This window comes from Sminthopsis crassicaudata, chromosome 1 (assembly GCF_048593235.1).
Source record: "Sminthopsis crassicaudata isolate SCR6 chromosome 1, ASM4859323v1, whole genome shotgun sequence".
NCBI classification, from domain to species: Eukaryota; Metazoa; Chordata; class Mammalia; order Dasyuromorphia; family Dasyuridae; genus Sminthopsis; species Sminthopsis crassicaudata.
This window is the reverse complement of record NC_133617.1, coordinates 45117719-45137143: the sequence shown is the minus strand read 5'-3', so window position 1 is coordinate 45137143 and position 19425 is coordinate 45117719. Positions and strand designations below refer to the sequence as shown.

General features: G+C 40.3%; 1 protein-coding gene across 5 annotated transcripts in view; it reads left to right on the top strand.

The window, feature by feature from the left end:
* Positions 1-19425, top strand: part of LOC141561024 (uncharacterized) — a 117887-nt gene that overhangs the window by 12668 nt on the left and 85794 nt on the right. For 4 of the 5 annotated variants that reach the window (XR_012487939.1, XR_012487943.1, XR_012487944.1 and 1 more), the window contains exons 1-2: positions 16106-16259; positions 17981-18884. The exons of the other annotated variant lie outside the window; for it this stretch is intronic. The gene's annotated coding sequence lies outside the window, so the exon portion shown is untranslated. Of the gene's footprint in view, positions 1-16105; positions 16260-17980; positions 18885-19425 lie in introns of those variants that run through there. 5 annotated transcript variants of the gene reach the window in all.

The window sequence follows — 19425 nt, the reverse complement described above, 5'->3', positions numbered from 1 at the left end:
CTGTGTGTATAGAGAAGGGGCCTTAGATGAGAAATAGAATGGTGCTCAGTTATGTCTAACTTTTCATGACCTCATTTAGAGTTTTGTTGGCAATGGTTTGTCATTTCCTTCTCCATTTCATTTTACAGATAAGGGACTTGCTCAGGGTCGCACAGCTAGGAAGTATCTGGAGCTGGACTGAAGTATGAAGAGTCTTCCTGATTCCTAGCACAGTGCTCTAAGCACTGAGTAATTTAGGTGCCCTGGAGAATTTATAGGATTTGGCTATTGATGAGCTATTTTGTGTGTGTGTGTGTGTGTGTGTGTGTATGTGTGTGTGTGTGTGTGTGTGTGTGTGTGTGTGTGTGTGTGTGTGTGTGTGTGAGAGAGAGAGAGAGAGAGAGAGAGAGAACCTAAGCCCATCACTTCATATAAGTCTTCCCAGATTCCTCTGAAACCATCTGTCTCATTATTTCTTAGAGCACAATAGTGTCCCATTACATCCATCACATACCTTGTCCTTCAGTTGATGGACACTTTCTTAATGTCCAGTTCTTTGCCATTACTAAAACTTCTTCCCCACCCCCACCCCCCCGAGGCTGGGGTTAAGTGACTTGCTCAGGGTCACCCAGCTAGGAAGTGTTAAGTGTCTGAGACCAGATTTGAACTCGAGTCCTCCTGACTTCAGGGGTGGTGCTCCATCCACCGGGCCACCTAGCTGCCCCCATTACTAAAACTTCTATAAATATTTTTGTACACATGAGTTGTTTTTCTTTTTTATAAAATCTCTTTTATGGTAAAACCCTAAAAGAGATATTTCTTAAGTATACATGGTTTAGACTAAACGTTACAGCTGACCTCAAAGAGGGCTTAGGAGGTGAGGGATCCCCTCACTGAGGCCGTCATACACATGATGGATGACCGCTTGGGAGAGACTTTATAGAGGGGGGCATATGCAGCTTGTACCCCATGATTTCTGAGCTCCCCACAGACCCTGAGATTCTGTATTTACAAAGGAAAGAAGAAACATGCTTTTAGAGATAATATGCCATGCACAGATCATTGCAAATACAAATGAAAGGTACCTGTCCAGTTCTAGGCTCTGCAGTGTTTATGCTTTTTAACTCGATATTCACTAAGGAACTAAGCTTCCTCAGGCCTAGTTTGGTTTTTATGATCCACCCACACCTTATTAAGTAGCTACCACAAGCTGGACCCTGAGCTGGTGCTCCATCTCTGTACCTTTGTCCTGGTCTGGACGTGCAAGGTATTCTTCCCCACTCCCTTACACCTCATAGAAGAATCCCTCTCATCTGTCACACCTCAGCTCATCATCATTTTCTATATGAACCATATCTTGATCTTCCCCCATGCTAGCACTCTGCTACTTTCTTATAGTAACTTATTGTGTGGAGAACAAAGAATGCATTTTACATGTTTTCTCTTGTTATGAATGTGGGGGCTGTGGGTGCAGAAGATAGCATTTGCCATCTGATATTATTTCTTTATCAGTCAGTTTTGCTTAATTTTTCCCCCTTTGTTATAAGAGAGAGATTGGTAGTAGTTGGGAGTATATCAGGAAATGATTGTGCGTATATATATATATATATATATATATGTCTCTATGTGTATATAGATATAAAATATTTAGTTATACATGAGTATGTATGTGAATATATGTATACATACATGCACATATGTGTAGGTTATAATATAGCTATATATGATCTTTTACCCACATAGGGATATATTATTATAAATTATATACATCACATATAATGCATATTACAAATTATATGCATTACATATAATGTGAACGTCTATATGTTATATATAAATAGCATATCTGTATATTAAAGAACATACTCAAATGATACCAATTAAAAACAAAACAAAGTATGAAAGATAAAAGGAATGAGACCTCGGGCAGGGCAGGCCTGGGAGGATTCCCTCTGCTAGGTGGGGAGACAGTTAAAAGAAGGCCCAACACACAGAAAGAGAAAAGGTGTCCTGTTCTGTGGGTGACTAAGTGGATTCGTTTAAGTTTTAATTTCACAGGCTAACATGAAAATGCTTCAGAGATGTGTTTAATCTTCAGCTCTGAGTATACACCGTCCTCCAGCAGAGGAAGAAAACGAGCTCTCTGGAAGGGTTTTAATTAAGTAAAAACAGTAGTATCACCCAGGGACCAATTACTATGCTTTATTCTGTCTCAAGTGAAGGTGCTTGGGGAGCCTCAGCCCACCCCATCTATAAGGCTTTTGGTAACTGCAGGAGTGAAGACCAAATCTGGGCTGCCAAGGATTTTCCCACAAAGGGTAGAGGAGCAGGGAATCCCCATTCTGGCATCTTGTGGCAATAGAAGTAAGTTAAGCCCAGTATGAGTGGAGGAGGCTACGGAGAAAATGAGTTTTCTTGGTAAATTTTCAACTTGGAAGAGACTTCATTGGCTATCGAACCAAGCCAGAGTGGTCTACACACACACACCCATCAAGTGTTGATCCATCCTTGCTGGAGGACCACTAGAGATGGGAAACTCACTACCTCCCAACACAGCCCATTCCACAGTATCTCAGATCTAGAAAAAACCCTAGAGGTCATCTAGTCCAATCCATAACTGGACAAGAATTCCTTCTAAAACATCTCCAACAAATGGTCCTCTAACTTTTAATGAAAGACCTCCAAGGAGAAACAGGGGAGTCTGATTACAGAGGGAAATGAGTATTGATTAAAAGCACCTACTGTGTGCCAGGCATTGTACTAGGTGCTTTACAAATATTATCTCATTTGATTTTTATAATAACTCTGGAATATAGATGCTATTATTATTCCCCATTTTACAGCATAATCAGACAGCAGTTAAATGATTTCTCTAGGGTCCCATGTTGTTGTTTGTTCTTTGTTTTCAAAGAGGACCATGACGTCAGGGAGCTGATGCCGTGACATCCGAGTAAATTGAATTTAAGTGAGGTCTGGCTCTGCCAAGTCAGCAGCCTTACTTTCTCCTCCAGAGTCATCTAAGTCTAGTGGCCATGGATAGGTCAGGACACTAAAGATGGCCCTGAATGCAATAGGAGACCTTGGTCCTTTTAAGCTAAGGTCTTTCTCTCATAGCTGCTAAGTATCTGAACTGGATTTGAACTCGGATCTTCCTGATTCCAGACCCAGTGCTCTATCAAATGCCCCACTTAGTTGAACTGTTTCAAGCACTATCCTTCTCTTATGATTCTCTAAAGGGATCATTCACTGACCTCTACTGCTGAGAAGCAATTCACTTGCTGAGGGCATAGGTCATGGGATTGTGAGAGTTATTCACTGGCCCCTTCTGAGGAGGGGTTATTCAATCAATGATCAATCAATCAATCAAAGTCACTTATTAAGTGTCTGTGATACGTGGAGCATTGAGCTTGGATTGGAAGTGAAAATACAAAGAATGAAACACTTGAGAAGCTTTTGTATATGCAGATAAGTGTAAAGAGAATTTTTAAAAGCAAATAAAATTCAGGGTAGATAAACAGAAGATGGTTTGGTAAGGAGGGCACTAGTATTACAGAAGGGGGAGGAGGATCAAGAGAAGCTTTGTGTAGATGGCACATGTGAGCTACAGTGCGAAAGCTGTATCATGGAAAGGAAGGGAATTCCATGAGATGAAAATGAGGAAAGAGGGCATTCCAGACATGGGGCAAAGACACAGAGATGACAATGCTTTCTTTGGGGGAAAGGAAGAAGAACAGCTTGTCTGGGTTAGAGAATGATTAGTAGGTGAGTAGGTATCCTGAGATTGGAAAAATGGGCTAGGGCCAGGGCTTTCCAAGCCAAACAGAGGAGGTCATATTAATCCTAAAGGCAACAGAGATCTAAAGACCCCTGGACTTTAGTGAATAGGGGGGTGACATAAATAGATCTGGACTCAAGGAAGTTTGGTGGTTGTATGGTAAATGGACTGGAGTGAGACAGATTGAGAAGATGGCTGCCTGCCCTATGTCTGGAGCATGGCAGAAAGAAGGGGAAAAGAAGATGAGGAGGATGAAGGAAAAGGAGGAAGAGGAGAAGCAGAAGGAGAGAGGAGAATAAAGAAAAATGGAGGAAGAAATGAGTGAATGAGGACCAGTGAAAGAAGGAAAAAGAGTGAATGAGCAAGAAAGGAAACATAGGTGAGAAGAAAAAAATGAAGAGGAGAAAGAGTATAAATGAGAAAGAAAGGAAAGAGAGAAGAAAGAAAAATGAAGAGGAGAAAGAGAATGAGCAAGAAAGGAAAAAGGAGAGAAGAAAGAAAAAATGGAGAGAGGAAGAGTATGAATAAGAAAGTAAAGGAGATCATAGGAGGAAGAAGAAAGAGGAGGTGACTCCTTTGTAAGAAGTGGAGAATTGTAGGGATGGAACATGGCACATACATTCAGACTTCTTTGAGGGATTGCTTAATTTGATGAACTGGTTTTTCTCCCCTTACAAAAAATTCTTTGTTATAAAATGTGGTCATTTGTGGAGGGGAAAGAAGAGGGATAGAATGTGATTCAGAAAAATGTTTAAAATGTATTTTTTTAAAGGAAGGAGAAAAAAGAAAGCAAGGCAGAGAATGAAAAGGATAGAGGAGAAAGGAAGGGGAAAAAAGGAAAAAAGAAGGAATCAAAGGAAAGAGAGGGAGGAGAAGAGAGAAGAGGAAAAAGAGAAAAAGAAAGGAAAAAAGCTGCAATAATTAGAACCGTGGCTAGCTCAGGGAAGACTAATCACTTGGCTTCATGTCCCACTCATTTCAAAGGAAGGAAGCCCAAGTCCCCTGGCTCCAGGAGCTGAATCCTGTGGGTGAGTACCTGGTTAACTTCTCTAATAATCCAGATGCTAGGTTTCTGGGGTCTGGGTTGGGGAAGGGGATATGAGTTTGAAGAACTGGCTTGATAGATCAGCAGGTTGAGAGGTCTTTGGCAGATTGAGAAGTCAGCAGGATGCATCACCTGAAACACCCTCCACACTTTTGCTTTTTAAGAAATTCATTATAGGATCACAGATTTAGAGTGGGGGTGAAGTGGGATTAGTATAATTTTCCTTAGAGTGACTAGTCTGGGATTACTCAATTAGTAAATATCGAAGGTGGGATTTGAACTCAGGTCTTCCTGACTTGAAGCCCAAGACATGATTCATAATACCACGTTGCCTCTTACCTGGTTTGGACAATACCTGTTTTGGGGCACTGGAACATGGGGACCTTTGTGCATTACCAGAATAGAATAATGGGACATTTTGATTAGTCTGTGGTTGGATTTTTCCACAGGAAACCAAACAGAAAAAGTCTTGAGCTAGCCTGGGAAACTATTCTGGCTCTCTTCTCATTCCTTTAGCATTGGAAGAGGTCTAAGTGGCCACTCTCAATTTAGAGGTGAAGAAACTGAGACCCAGGATGATAAATGACCCATATTCACATAAATGAAGAGGTTTAGAAAGATGAAAATGAGAAAGGATTATATTCTAGGAATAAAGGAAGGTAAGAAGTGTTAACTTCATTTTACTGGAGTTTTCTACAGAGTTTACCCTTTTCTCCTTCTCCTCCTCCTCCTCTTCCTTTTCCTCTTTGTTTCTTTGTTTCTTTGTTTCTTTGTTTCCTTCCTTCCTTCCTTCCTTCCTTCCTTCCTTCCTTCCTTCCTTCCTTCCTTCCTTCCTTCCTTCCTTCCTTCCTTCCTTCCTTCCTTCCTTCCTTCCTTCCTTTCTTCTTTCTTTCTTTCTTTCTTTCTTTCTTTCTTTCTTTCTTTCTTTCTTTCTTTCTTTCTTTCTTTCTTTCTTTCTTTCTTTCTTTCTTTCTTTCTTTCTTTCTTTTCTTTCTTCTTCTTTCTTTCTTTCTCTCTTTCTTTCTTTCTCTCTTTCTTTCTTTCTCTCTTTCTTTCTTTCTCTCTCTCTTCTCTTTCTTTTCTCTCTCTCTCTTTCTCTCTCTTCTCTCTCCTTCTTCCTCCTCTTCTCTCCTCCTTTCTCTCTCCTCCTCCTCCTCCTCCTCCTCCTCCTCCTCCTCCTCCTCCTCCTCTCCTCCTCCTCCTCCTCCTCCTCCTCCTCCTCCTCCTCTCCTCCTTCTCTTCTTCTTCTTCTTCTTCTCTTCTTCTTCTTCTTCTTCTTCTTCTTCTTCTTCTTCTCTTCTTCTTCTTCTTCTTCTTCTTCTTCTTCTTCTTCTTCTTCTTCTTCTTCTCTCATCATCATTATCATAGTTAACAGACAATGTTTACTATATGCTCAGTATTGTGCCAATCACTTTATTATTTCATTTGATTCTCACAACAATCTTGGGAGTTAGATATTATTATTATCCCCATTTTACAGATGAGGAAATTGAGGAATGCCCTCTGACAGCAGAAAAATTCTTCAGAACAGTCAACTTTGTACTAGGGAGCTGTCCCAGGACAAAGTGCTGGAGTCGGCTTTCCTGCTGTCATTTAAGGGATTGGGGGGGGGGGGGGGCAAGAGCCAGGGATCTTTATTATTGTCTGCTGTCTCCTTTCTCACAGAGTTTGATTCCATCAATATTGTTTTCCAAACACTTAATTATGATTGACCAGAAGGTATTGGAGTTTTAGCAAATAATAAATAAAGGAGTTGCAGAGCAGTGACAGCTCCCAATTGATCCTTCATTACTGTCTAATATTCACTTAATTAATGGGAAACCTTTGCCTTTTGAGGGATTAATGAAACATCAGATGTATTCAGAGGCTACATGGGACAATTAAGCTTAATCAGTCTCACCATCCCAAATGAGACAATCCCACCTCCCAAAGCTGCCAACAGAGCTGTGACTGCAGCCTTCTGCCACTGAGTCATGCTTGTCCCAAGGAAGCTGGATCTGATTCCTCCAGACTGCGGAGACAGAGGATTGGGGCATTTGATTTTATACCAAGTATAAAGTACTGATTAGCTGTGATCAGGGAAGGCGATCTGAGAGCACTTAGGGATTACCTAGTTCAATGCCCTCATTTTTGCAAAAGAAGGTGCTGAAGAACAGAGAAGGAAGTGGCTGGTAATGGTCACACAACTAGTAAGTGGCTGAATTAAGAAACAAACTCAGATGTCTCTGCATGGGTGATCACTCAGTGTCTTTTCCCTTAAACAGATAACTTATCAAGAACATAGTAAATATAAATTAAATTTGATCAAGCTACTCCCTATCAGCATGGATGGCTCATTCTTGGTCTCACACCTCATAGGGTAGTAAAATGAGGGTTTGAATTCAGTCTCTGACACTTTGGGCAAATCTCTTTGCTTCTCTGAAGCCAAGTTTCCCATCTATAAAATGGGGGCAATAATTAATAATTCTGGTTCTTTAAGATTTACAAAATGCTTTACATATATATATATATATATATATATATATATATATATATATATATATATATATATATATATACATATATACATATATATAAAACTATGTTTGAGCCTTGTAAAAGCCCAGTGATTTTTAAGTACCAGAGTTTGTAAGTTCCTTGAGGGCAAGGACAAATTTTTTGCCTTTTTTTGTAGCTCTAGAGGTTGGCACACAGTGGGTGCTTAATAAATGTTTGCTGATTGCTTGAAAAAAGAAATCCATTTTATATCATTCCCGATAAGTTTAGCCTTTTCTTGAAGACATATAGCATGGGGGAATCCACTCTGTCCCAGATCAGTTCATTAAGCTTTTGAATAATTCATTGTTGAGAAGTTCTGTATCCACACACATTGTATATCTACCTTTTGGCAAATTCCTCCCATTGATTTGGGGTCAAAAACCCAAAAAGTCTAAAGTCTCTTCTGAATATATGAAGATCCATATTAGATCCTTTCCAAGTTTTTTCCTGCCTATGCTTGATTTCTTCCACTCATGTGGCACAAAGTCCAGACCCATCAAGATCCTGTGTGTTTTTCTCTGGAATCTCTCTAGCTTTATCATTGTCCACTCTAAAACAGGAGGCCCAGAACTGAACCCAATAATCTATATGTAGTCTGACCAGACAAAGGACAGTGGTACTTTCATCATCTTCTGGAAGCTATGTTATGGTCTCTCTCTGTTTTCCCCCCTCCCCTTCCCATCCCCCTTTTCTCTACCCTCTCCCCCCTTCCCCTTTCTCTTTATCCCTTTCCCCTCCCTTTTTCTTTTTCTTCTCTTTCTCTTCTTCTTCCTTTTCCTCCTCTTCTTTCTTTTTTTCCTCCTCTTCTTTCTTTTTACTTCCCTCCTTCCTTCCCTCCCTCCTTCCTTCCTTCCTTCCTTCCTTCCTTCCTTCCTTCCTTCCTTCCTTCCTTCCCTCCTTCCTTCCCTCCTTCCTTTTCTCCTTCCTTTTCTCCTTCCTTCCTTCCTTCTCTCCTTCCTTCCTTCCTTCCTTCCTTCCTTCCTTCCTTCCTTCCTTCCTTCCTTCCTTCCTTCCTTCCTTCCTTCCTTCCCTCCCTCCCTCCCTCCCTCCCTCCCTCCCTCCTTCCTTCCTTCCTTCTTTTCTTTCTTTCTTTCTTTCTTTCTTTCTTTCTTTCTTTCTTTCTTTCTTTCTTTCTTTCTTTCTTTCTTTCTTTCTTTCTTTCTTTCTTTCTTTCTTTCTTTCTTTCTTTCTTTCTTTCTTTCTTTCTTTCTTTCTTTCTTTCTTTCTTTCTTTCTTTTCTTCTTCTTCCTTCTCCTCCTCCTCCCTGTCCTTCTTCCTTCTTCCTCCCTCCTTTCTCTCCTCCCTCTCTCCCTTTCTCCTCCCCCTCTTCTGTCTCTTCTGTCTCTCTGTCTCTGTCTCTGTCTCCTCCCCTCTCTCCCTCTCCCTTTCTTTCCTTCCTCCCTCTCTCTGTCCTTCTTTCTGTGATTTCATGCATTTGGGAAGCCCCTACATAAGCCATCCATGCATTTCATGCTTTTGGCTAGCTGTCTTTTATCTTGCTCCATATAATCTGTGCCACTTCCCTATCTCATAGGGTTGTAGTGAGCTTGGAAAAAAGATAACATATGTAAGCTTAATATACTCTCATTACTCTCTATTATTTTTTTTAACTTGTCCCAAGTAAGTGTTGAGTGCTTGGAATAATACATGGAGGAGGATGGAATAAGGCTATAGACAGAACATGGACTAATTGAAACAGAACATGCATGAATCCCACTTCTGTTTGTACTTCTATTCTTAGGAATGATTAAAAAAAAACTTGCTTAAGTAAAGCCATCTTCTTTGTTTAGAAGTATTTGCTTGACCTCTTCCTGCTAGGAAGCTCAAGATGTAGAACTGCAAACACATTTTATATCTAATCAAAGAGAGAGAGTTCTTCCTCAAACGTTTGATGTTGTAAATATAAGTGCAATTTCTGGGAATCCTTCTTGTATTTAGCTCTCTGGATAGGAAAGACCCATAGAGGAGCAGGAATATAGTTTAGTTTTGGCCATATCCATGAGCCAGGCAGAGGCCCAGGAGGATAAAGGATAAATTCACTCAGGTATCCTAAGGATATATGCATATGAAGGGAATGCCCAACACCAATCTCTAGTTCTCTGCTAGTTTCTGCCTTATTTTCAGAGACATTAGGACTGCTTTTGAAGTATGGTTGATCAATGACAAGCATGCATTTGTACTTACTCTTTGCCAGGAACTTGTTAAATAATGGCTCCAACAGCCATTGACATGGAAATTCCTAAATCCATCTTCAACAATGAGGATTTTCTGTGCAAATGGTAAAATCATATTCTCTGACCTCAAAGAGCTCATATTCTCATGGAAAGGATAAAAATAGAGATTGGGCTCTGATTTCATAAGTGTAGGCAATTCTTGAGTGAGGAAACCACTTCGATTAGTGCACGTTAAAGTCTTAGAAAAATGTCCAAAAACATGAGAGGTTTTGTCATCCATGGGACTTGAATCTGGGTCTCTGGTTCAAGGGCAGATCTCTATCTATTATGCAACACTGCCTTTCTTTTTGTACAGTAATTGGGGTTCTATATCAGTGAACCATCTGATGACCATTGTGGTTAACCTTAGGCTCAGCTTGTTCATCAAATCAAAAAGCTGAGAAGAAGAGGATATATGATATATTTCTCATATATTGGAAATAGGAAGTGAATGTCTCCGTAGTAAAGATGCAAGTGGAATATGGTGGAGATAGGCTCTCCTTGCCAGGACCTGCCTTTGAGAGCACTTCTTTAATTCACAATCATTGGGCAAGACAAAGGTGAGATCTCTGCCAGGGAATGCAAAACAGAAAAACGTTGGCTGTACAAACTTGTCTGCACTGGGTCTAAGGTTGATGACTCTGTAGTTCAAGGACCTCTTGGGTTATCAGAGCTCCTAGGGAGGCATCTCATCCTAAACTCATTTGGAATTAGGATCCATATTGTATTTCTTATACGCCACTGCTTATTAGTGGGAGTAGCTGTGCCAAGGAAAAAGACTAAGCCAGCTGAACTGTATTTTTTCTGGGATTTCTGCAATTGGGTCATTCATAGATGGAAGTAAAATACAGGTGTACTTTAGATGTTCTATTACATCTTGTTGTGTAAGAATATTCAAAGCTCTCCTTTTTAGTTGTATTAACCATTAATTAACTAAATCAACTATTTATTTGAGAAACAACCTTTTCAAGTAAGATTTTCTTTGCAAAGAATGTTTTAAATACCTCAACTACTGAAGGTCTATCTATTTTTACTTGTGGTTAGGCCTAGATGTGCACAATAGGTCACTTGAGTAACATCTTCAATTCCATTGTCTTTGGTATACATTTTTTCCATTCACTCCTGCATTTCTGGTGGGAGCAGAATAATCTTGTGTTATTTGATTTTTTTCACTTTTTATCTGAGAGGTCTTTCTCCTGCTCATTCGTAGAATTTATTATTTTCTCAATGAGAATCATTAAATTTAATTACTTTGTCTCAGAATTAGAGTTTGTTTCCTTGGTTTCCTCTTGAGGTAATCTATGGATTCTTCCTATTTGTTTAACCATTTGCATAGTCAGAAGTTCTTGTATTCTTTCTTAGATTAAGGTGTTCAATTTTTTTAGCTTCTGTTCTTCTGTATGACCTATAATCTTGAGATTACCTCTATTCTTTGAGATATTTTCCAGATAAATGTTTAGCTAATATGGAACAAATGCTTTGAATGTTATTCTTGTCTTCACTTCAGTGAGTTGCATTTCCATCAGTTATCCTCTCCTTTGTTTCTTTGGTGAGCCTTGTCACAGTAGACTCAAATTTCCCATTATGTCAGTTACTTCTGTTGTGAAAGAATATAAATTCTGCTTTCACAACTTTTATTTCTATTTAAACCATTCAGAGATTACAAGATATGGTTTTCCATCTCTTTGTATTACAAGTTCCTTGCCTCATCAGGTGTTGAATCTGTGTTTGCTCTTTGTTCAGAATCGCTTGAACTCTTGCCTTGTGTATGAAAGTATTGTTTTCTGTCCAGTGTCTTCTCTGTTGGTTTATTTGTTTGCTCAAGGTCTTTGAGTTTCTCTTCCTGAGATCTTGAATAGCTAGCTTTCCCCCTTTATTTTCCTCTACTGCTTACCTTCTGATTCCCTTTCCTGTGATGGTAGTTTTCCTGAAGGGCTGGATCCACATTGCACAATTCAAAGGTTCATTAACCTAGCTCTCTGTCTCTATGACTTCTGGGGGAAAAGCCTGACCCCAGTTTGGTTCCTATGATTCCCTCCTTCAGGTTTATTGGAATGCCACATCCCCAGGTAAGTTAAGTTTCTGCACATCCCTCTGTCCTGAGTTCTCTGGTCCAATACAGAGTCCACCCATGCTATTATCACAGCTTGAGAAAATTTCTCTCTTGGAGTTTGGATTTCAGGCATTGGGAAGAGATAGTGATGGTTGGGATGTGGAGTTGAGACCTATTGTAAACCTGAGCTTATGCAGCCTTATTGCTGGGAACATGGCAGTGGGGAAGAGTCGACTGAACACTCTTTAGGTTGGGGAAGATTGAGCTTCCTCTGCAATCAGTCCATTTGGGTTTTTAATTTGTTTGGGTTTCTTGGCATCCTAGATCATTGAGACAGCCAAAATGGTTTCATCTTTGGCATGCAATTCCAATTTGGAGTGTTTTGAGAGGTTGTGAGAGTCAGAGACTAGGTCTAGTACTCCATCTTGAGCATCCATTTCTAAAAGGATTGGGGTTTAGATCAGTTATTGCTTCATTTATCTTATTACTTCAGTTATTAGGTGGAGAGGAAGGAGAACCCTTGAGGGTGAAGTATCCAAAAGTGAATAAGTGATTTAAGGAGGAGTATTCTTTTAAATTTAAGGAGTTATTGTATTAGACTAAGTAGAATGTTAGTCCTAAACTGTATAACTATGTTGAGAGATTTTATTAAGTTCAAGAGAATCCTATAAATATCACTTTGAAAATGTCATGTGAGAGAGACATGCTCAGGGGACTCATATCCAATTTAAAAATTTCTCTCATACAGAAAAACCTTGAATTTAGAATAATGTTAAATTATAAAAAATGTTTCTATTAGACTTGCCCAAAGGCAGAGTGCATTGTTTGCATTTTTGACATTGATTTCATTATTTGACTTTTATACAAAAAAGAATACATACCAAACCCAGGATTGGTTTTAATGGAGAGCTTACTTCATCATCCAAGATCATTGACTAGGGTTCAGTGAAATATAGCAATTCGGGGAGGAGGCAAATTTTTCAGCAGGTGGGGACTTGGAGCTAATTGAGCAAACACAAGTAATCTACCTCCCTGATTAATAAGGCCAGCATGACCATTTAGGGAGTGGCAGAAATTGGGGGGCAAGAGGTTGTTAATTCTCTGATAGCTTCAAATTTGGGTATTTGTATGGTCACTCATATTTCTGGACAGTATTCATACTTGTCAAGGTAAGTATGATTTTTCTAGAGTCTGCTCCATTTTTTCCCTTTTCTTTGAAAAAAAGTTTTAATTATCTTTTGTTTTTATATCATCCCCATTTCTGATGATATTTCTGCTCCTTATTCTGCCTCAGAAAGTCATCTATTTTAACATGAAATAAAAAAGGAAGAGGTGGGAAAAACCCAATTAGTCATAGTTATGGTTGGGCATGCAAGGTGTTGAATTATAAATCCATTGGGGTTTCCCTGAATGGGTTCAAACCCAACCAATTATAGATGCTTAAAAAAAAAGAACTCTCTCTCTCTCCCTCTCTTCTCTCTCTCTCTCTGTCTCTCTGTCTCTCTCTCTCTCTCTCTGTCTCTCTCTGTCTCTCTCTCTCTCTGTCTCTCTCTCTCTTTCTCTCTCTCTCTCTCTGTCTCTCTCTCTGTCTCTCTGTCTCTCTGTCTCTCTGTCTCTCTGTCTCTCTCTCTCTCTCCCTCTCTTCTCTCTCTCTCTCTCTCTCTCTCTCTCTCTCTCTCTCTCTCTCTCTCTCTCTCTCTCCCCCCCCCAAGATGCCATGGCATTCGAGTGAATTGAATTTAAGTGAGGAGGTTTTGCAAGGTTTCTGCCTCACTTTCCCCTTCAGAGCCATCTGGGTCAATGGCCAAATTTAGATCAAGAAGACAGGAGATGACCTTGGAGGGGAGATCTTGGTCTTTTTAAGCTAAGGTTTTCAACAAATCTCAGCTTGACTGAGAGTGTACCCATTCAGTGATTAGGTAGCAATTGAAGCAAAGAATCTCTTCCTCTCCCAGTCAATGGCCTCTTTATTTGAAAGACATGTATAGTGTAGGAAGTGCTGTGCCCGGAATCACAAAAATCTAGGTTCAAATCCATCTCAATTTTACTAGCTATTGTGATCCAAGAAAGTGATTCTTCTCTGCTTGCCTCTGTTTCTTTATCTATAAAATTAGGGGGTTGAACCTGAGGACTTCAGACTCTTCTGGCTTTACATTTAGGATCCTAACCAACTGATCAACTGAGTGTGAAAACAAATGCATTATTTCCCTGGTTGCAGGGAAAAGAAGAATATCCCTTTTCTTATCTTATCTCAGGGAGCTAAACTCAGTCATAATGATAGCTTATCTTTCAGTGTTGTTTTTGTTGTTCTTTCTGTTTTACTTGGTGAAGCTATTGTGAATATTGTTTTCCTAGTTCTTACTTCAGGGCAGTTAGGTGACAAAGAGCATTGATCTTAGAATCCAGAAGATTTTTCTTTGTAAATTCAAATCTCTCCTTGGACATTTATTGGCTGTTTGATCCTGAGCAAGACACTTTACCCTCTTTGCCTCAGTTTCCTCATTTATAAAATAAACTGGAGGAGAAATGACAAACCACTCCTTTATCTTTGCCAGGCTTAGAGGGTTCATAGAATCAGACACAACCGAAAAACAACTGAACAATAATTTATAAGTTGTTCTTTTGGTGTGCATCAGTCTCATGTAAGTCTTTTCACAGTTCTTTGGATTTTCCTTATTCCCATTTCTTATGCCACAGTAATATTCCATTACCTTTATGTATAATAATTTTTTTAGCCTTCCCAGTTACAGATCCCTGTTGAACTCCTAGTCATATTACCGCTATGCTATGAATATTTTGTTGTCTGGTGAACCTGGACCTTATTTTGGAGAATAGAGGTGGGGTTAATGGCTAGCAGATAACCTCATGGTTATAACAAACACCTCAGTATCCTATGGGCAATATGGGATGTCCCTGACTTAGGTGAGCTCTATGAGAAAAGAGTTTGTGGAATGACCATGAGTATATCATCCAGGACCTGGATATGAACTTATAAAAATTTGTGTACAAAACTATATATAGCTCTTTTTCTGTGGTGGCAAAGAATTGGGAAATCGAGAGGGTGCCTATTAATTGGGAATATCTGAACAAATTGTGGTATATGATTGCAATGTAATACTGTGCTATAAGAAATGATGAGCCTCAGATTTCAAAAAATCTGAAAAGGTTTCTGTGAACTGATGTAGACAAAACCAGGAGAATAGCAATATTTTTTTAACAATGACTATTCCAAGGGATTCAAGATGAAGAATGCTATCCATCCAGAGAAAGAACCAATGGAGTCTGAATGCAGATTTACTATTTTTTATTTTCTCTCTATTTTTTTTTCCATTGTCTTCCCCCCACCCCCTTGAGTCTATGTCTTCTTTTATATGTTTGCATGATTGAACTTGTGGAATCTATATCAAATTGCTTACCGTCTCAGGAAGGGAAAGGTGAGGGAGGGAGAAAGAAAATTTGGAACTCTTCTATATATAGATATATTTTCCCAATTATATATAATGATGATTTTAAACTTTCATTATATCTATCTACCTATCTATATCTATATCTATTAACAAGTAGCCCATTTATATTTTAAATAAGAGAGTAGAGCCATTGGGAGGAGGGAGGCTGGGGTCTAGAGTCAGCAGGGTCCTGAGTGACTCCTGCTATCTAGACTTAGCCTCCTAGGTCTCTTTCTATCATAGCAGTTCTGCTTCTGGGGGAACAACCTGCTCACTGCTAAGAGTAGGTGGATGGCAGAACTGCCAATTGCTAGCAGAACTGGCTACAAGAAATTGTCCTCCAGCAAAGTTAATTTTTAATAAGGAGCCAGATCTATCCAAGCAGGTGAAAAACTCCCAGGGTTCCCAGTCAGCCACTGGGCTTGTTTGGTGAGCGGCACTCAATTTAAGGTGAAGGCTCCCTCCGGTTTTGCAGAAAAGAGCAATCCCATCTGCTTTATTATTTAATAATGACAGATGAGAATCTTGCTTGCTCCTTCTATATTTCTCTGCTCTCTGGCATTTTTGCCTGGGAGGTCTGAATAGATTGCATCATTATTTGTGTTTTTAAATGGGGATGGAGTTAGACTCAGACAGTCTGGATGATGCCATTGAAGAACTGGGTGGTGGAATTCATTCCAGGGATTGGTGTGGATCTGGAATGGGCCAGGTCCAGTGGAAGGTCAAGTTGGTTGGCAATGAAGCCAGAGTTTAATTTTTATTTTTTTATTAAAGCTTTTTATTTTCAAAACATATGCATAGATAATTTTCAACATTCACCCTTGCAAAACCTTGTGTTCCAAAAAATTTTTCTCTCCCTCCCCCCAAGTAATCCAATATATATTAATCATGTGCAATTCTTCTATACATGCTTCTACATTTAACATGGTACATAAAAAATAAGATCAAAAGGGAAAACATGAGAAAGAAAACAAAATGCAACCAAACAACAACAAAAAGTGTGAAAATGCTATGTTGTGATCCACTCTCAGTTCCCACAGTCCTCTCTCTGGTACAGAAAGCTTTCTTCATCCCAAGACCATTGGAATTGGCCTGAATCATCTTGCTGTTGAAGAGAATCACGTCCATCAGAATTGATCATCATATAGTACTGTTATTGAAGTATATAATGATCTCCTGGTTCTGCTCATTTCCCTCAGCATCAGTTCATGTAAGTCTCTCCAAGCTTCTCTGTATTCATCCTGTTGGTCATTTCTTACAGAACAATAATATTCCCTAACATTCATGTACCACAATTTATTCAGCCATTCTCCAATTGATGGGCATCCCCTCAGTCTCCATAACAGAAAGGGCTGCTACCAATGTCTAAGAGGCTTAATTTTCATTTTATTTTTTGCAAGGTATCCTTTGGCCTTCAATTTCTCGGCATCCTTTATTCCTATTGGAATGTTCTAAGGTAGAGTGATGGGTCTTCTTTAACCTCTGCTTACTCCAAGGAGACTTCTCTGATCCTACTCCCCACCTGAACTTCCGTTCAGATTTCAGCCACTAGCTGTGGGACCCTGGACAAGTCACTTCAACATATTTATCTCACTTTCCTCATCTGTAAAATGAGCTGGAGAAGGAAATGCCTAGAAAATATCATGTTGGGTCATGAAAAGTCAGACTGAACAACACAAACTTCTTGATACTGAGGACAGGTTTCTCTCGCTCCTTCCCTCTTCTGCCCCCTTTCTCTGTCTCTGTCTCTGTGTCTCTGTATCTCTCTGTCTCTCTTTTCCTTTCTATCTGTATGTCTGGCTATCTCCCCTTTCTGTCTGTTTCTCTTTCTCTCTGTCTGTCTCTTTGTCTGTCTTTCTCTCCCTCTCTCTCTCTCCTTTTTCTCTCTGTCTGCCTCTTTCCCTTTCTTTCTTTCTCTCTCATTCTGTCTCTGTCTTTGTTTCTTTTTCTCTATCTGCCCTTTCTCTCTATTTCTTTTTCTTTCTGTTTCTATCTTTCTCTCCCTTTCTCTCCCTTCCCTTTCTGTCTGTGTCTTCTGTCTCTCTCCTTTTCTTTCTCTCTCTCTCATTCATTCACTCTGTCTTTCTGTCTGTCTCTGTCTCTTCTCTCTTTGTCTTTTTTCTTCTCTGTGTCTCTCACTCACTCTCTCTCTGCCTCTCTATGTGTCTCTGTCTCTCTCTTGGTCTCTGTCTTGCTCTATCTCTGCCTCTTTGTCTCCGTCTCTTTCTCTATCTCTCCTTTCTTTCTCTTTCTGTCTCTATCTCTTTGTCTGTCTCTTTCTCTTTGTGTCTCTGTCTCTTTCTGTCATTTGTTCTTTTTCTCCCCCCTTTCTCTCTCTCTCCCCCTTTCTTTCTCTCTCAGTCTCTATCTCTCTGTGTCTGTCTGTCTCTTTCTCTCCTGCTCCAAGCTGCCTTTTACACATAGTCTTTAATCGGTAAATATTTTCCATTTACTTATCTGAGCACATGTTGTTCTCCCTTCTTTTTCCACCCAGAATATAAACTCCTTATGGATAGGAGCTCTGTTGTGGTGCTTTTTGTTTTGTTTTCCTGTGTGTTCTCATTGCCTAGCTCGGTCCCTGGCACATGGTACTTGAAGTGTTACTCTAGGATGAGGCTTTTTAACCTTTTTTGTGGTCTGACCCACTCTGGCTGTTGAAGCCCATGAATCCCTTCTCAGAATCATTTTTTAAATTCATAAAATGAAATATCCCAGAATTGCAAAGGAAACCAATTCTGTTGCCATAAGATGTAATCTCTCCCTCCATCCATATTTTCAAGGACCTCCTTGAAATCTCTCCTTGGATTCTTTGGAAGCCTGCAGACCCCAGGCTAAAAACTCCAGCTCTGGGGTCATCCCTGATGTTGTTACTGACTTGCTCTATGCCCTTTCCTAGAGATTTATCCCATAAGGCTTTATTTTCATTTTTAGGCTCCGTCATCTGCCTGGAGGAAGCCCAATTTGACTAGTTTGATGACCAGAGGCAAACATTTTTTCCTTTTAACGACTCCCAAGCCCCAGGCTATTGCTGGTCTTGGTGAGAAGAAAATGGCTGCCAGAGATGCTCTGAAACGTCCCTTGGCATCCTGTGTGCAGCCTGTCCGGGTTATGGCTGAGGACCATCACTCCCAAACTACCTGGCCCATGGCCTGCCTTTGGCTTCTTGCTAGTCTAAATATCCACCACTATTAGTTCTTCTCAAGCCTGGCAACAGCTTCATTTGGATCCAGTGAAAGGTGGGGAAACTTAAACTCATCAGATGTCTTGGAAGGACCTAGAGTGAGCCCTAGAAGCCATTTAGTCTACTCCTACCCCCATTTTACAGATGACAAAATTGAGACCCAGAGACAGGGCTACTTTTCCCCAAGATCACACCAGTAGTAAGTGCCAGATCTTAATTTTGAATCCAAGTCTTCTCAGCTCTTTTTGGTGATTCCTGAGCTGTATTAAAAAATAACAAAAAAATTAAAAACCTAAGACAAAAAAGGGGAATCCCTGGGAGATGAGAGACCTGGCTTCCAGCCCCGTCTCTGGCTGGGGGACCTGAGGCAAAGCCCTTTTCTCTCTGAGCCTCAGTTTCCTTGGATTAGCTCATCTGGTCTCTAAGGTCCAGGCAGCGCTGAAGCCTGTGTGATGAAAGAACACTTCAATGTGGAGGTCAGTAGAGGGGAACCATCTCCACCCTCAAGGGCTGGTGGGAAGGCAGGGTTCACGCCCACAGAACAAACTGTACAAGACTGGGCAGGATTAAGGGGCGGAATGATTGCATGACTGCTGTCCATGAAGGGATATATGAGGACAGAGCAGGGAGAGAACAGGAAGCCTGGAGGCATCAGTGAGTTTTCTGGAGAGGTGGGACTTGAATGGCCGTGAGAGATCCATAGCTCCTTCTCTTCCTCTGTCTCTGTCCCTCCTCCTTCCCCTCCTCCTCCATAGAGGAGACCTTCTGTCTCTCTATGTTGTCTCTATCTCTGTGTGTACCCATCCCTCCTTTCTCTCTGTTCCTATCTCTCTTCCCTTCTCTCTTGCCTCCAGGAGACAAATCCTATTTCTCCCTCTCTGTCTCTTTTTTTTCTCTGACTCCACCTCTCTTTCTGCATCTAACCCAGCTCTGCCCCCCTTTCCCTCTCCATCACTCTTTCCTCCTCTCTGTCTTCCTGTATTTTCTTCTGTCCTTCCACATCTTTTTTCCCTGTGCCGTCTTCTTTCTTTCCTGTCCTGTGTTCCTTTCTCTCATCACCCACCCCCACGACTGGCTCTTTTGTTATCTCTTTTCCTCTTTTGTCACCTCTATCTCCACTCTCCCATTTCTTTCTCTCCAATCTTGGCCTCTGTCTGTCTCTCTGTATAATCTGTGTCCCCCTATTACCATCTCC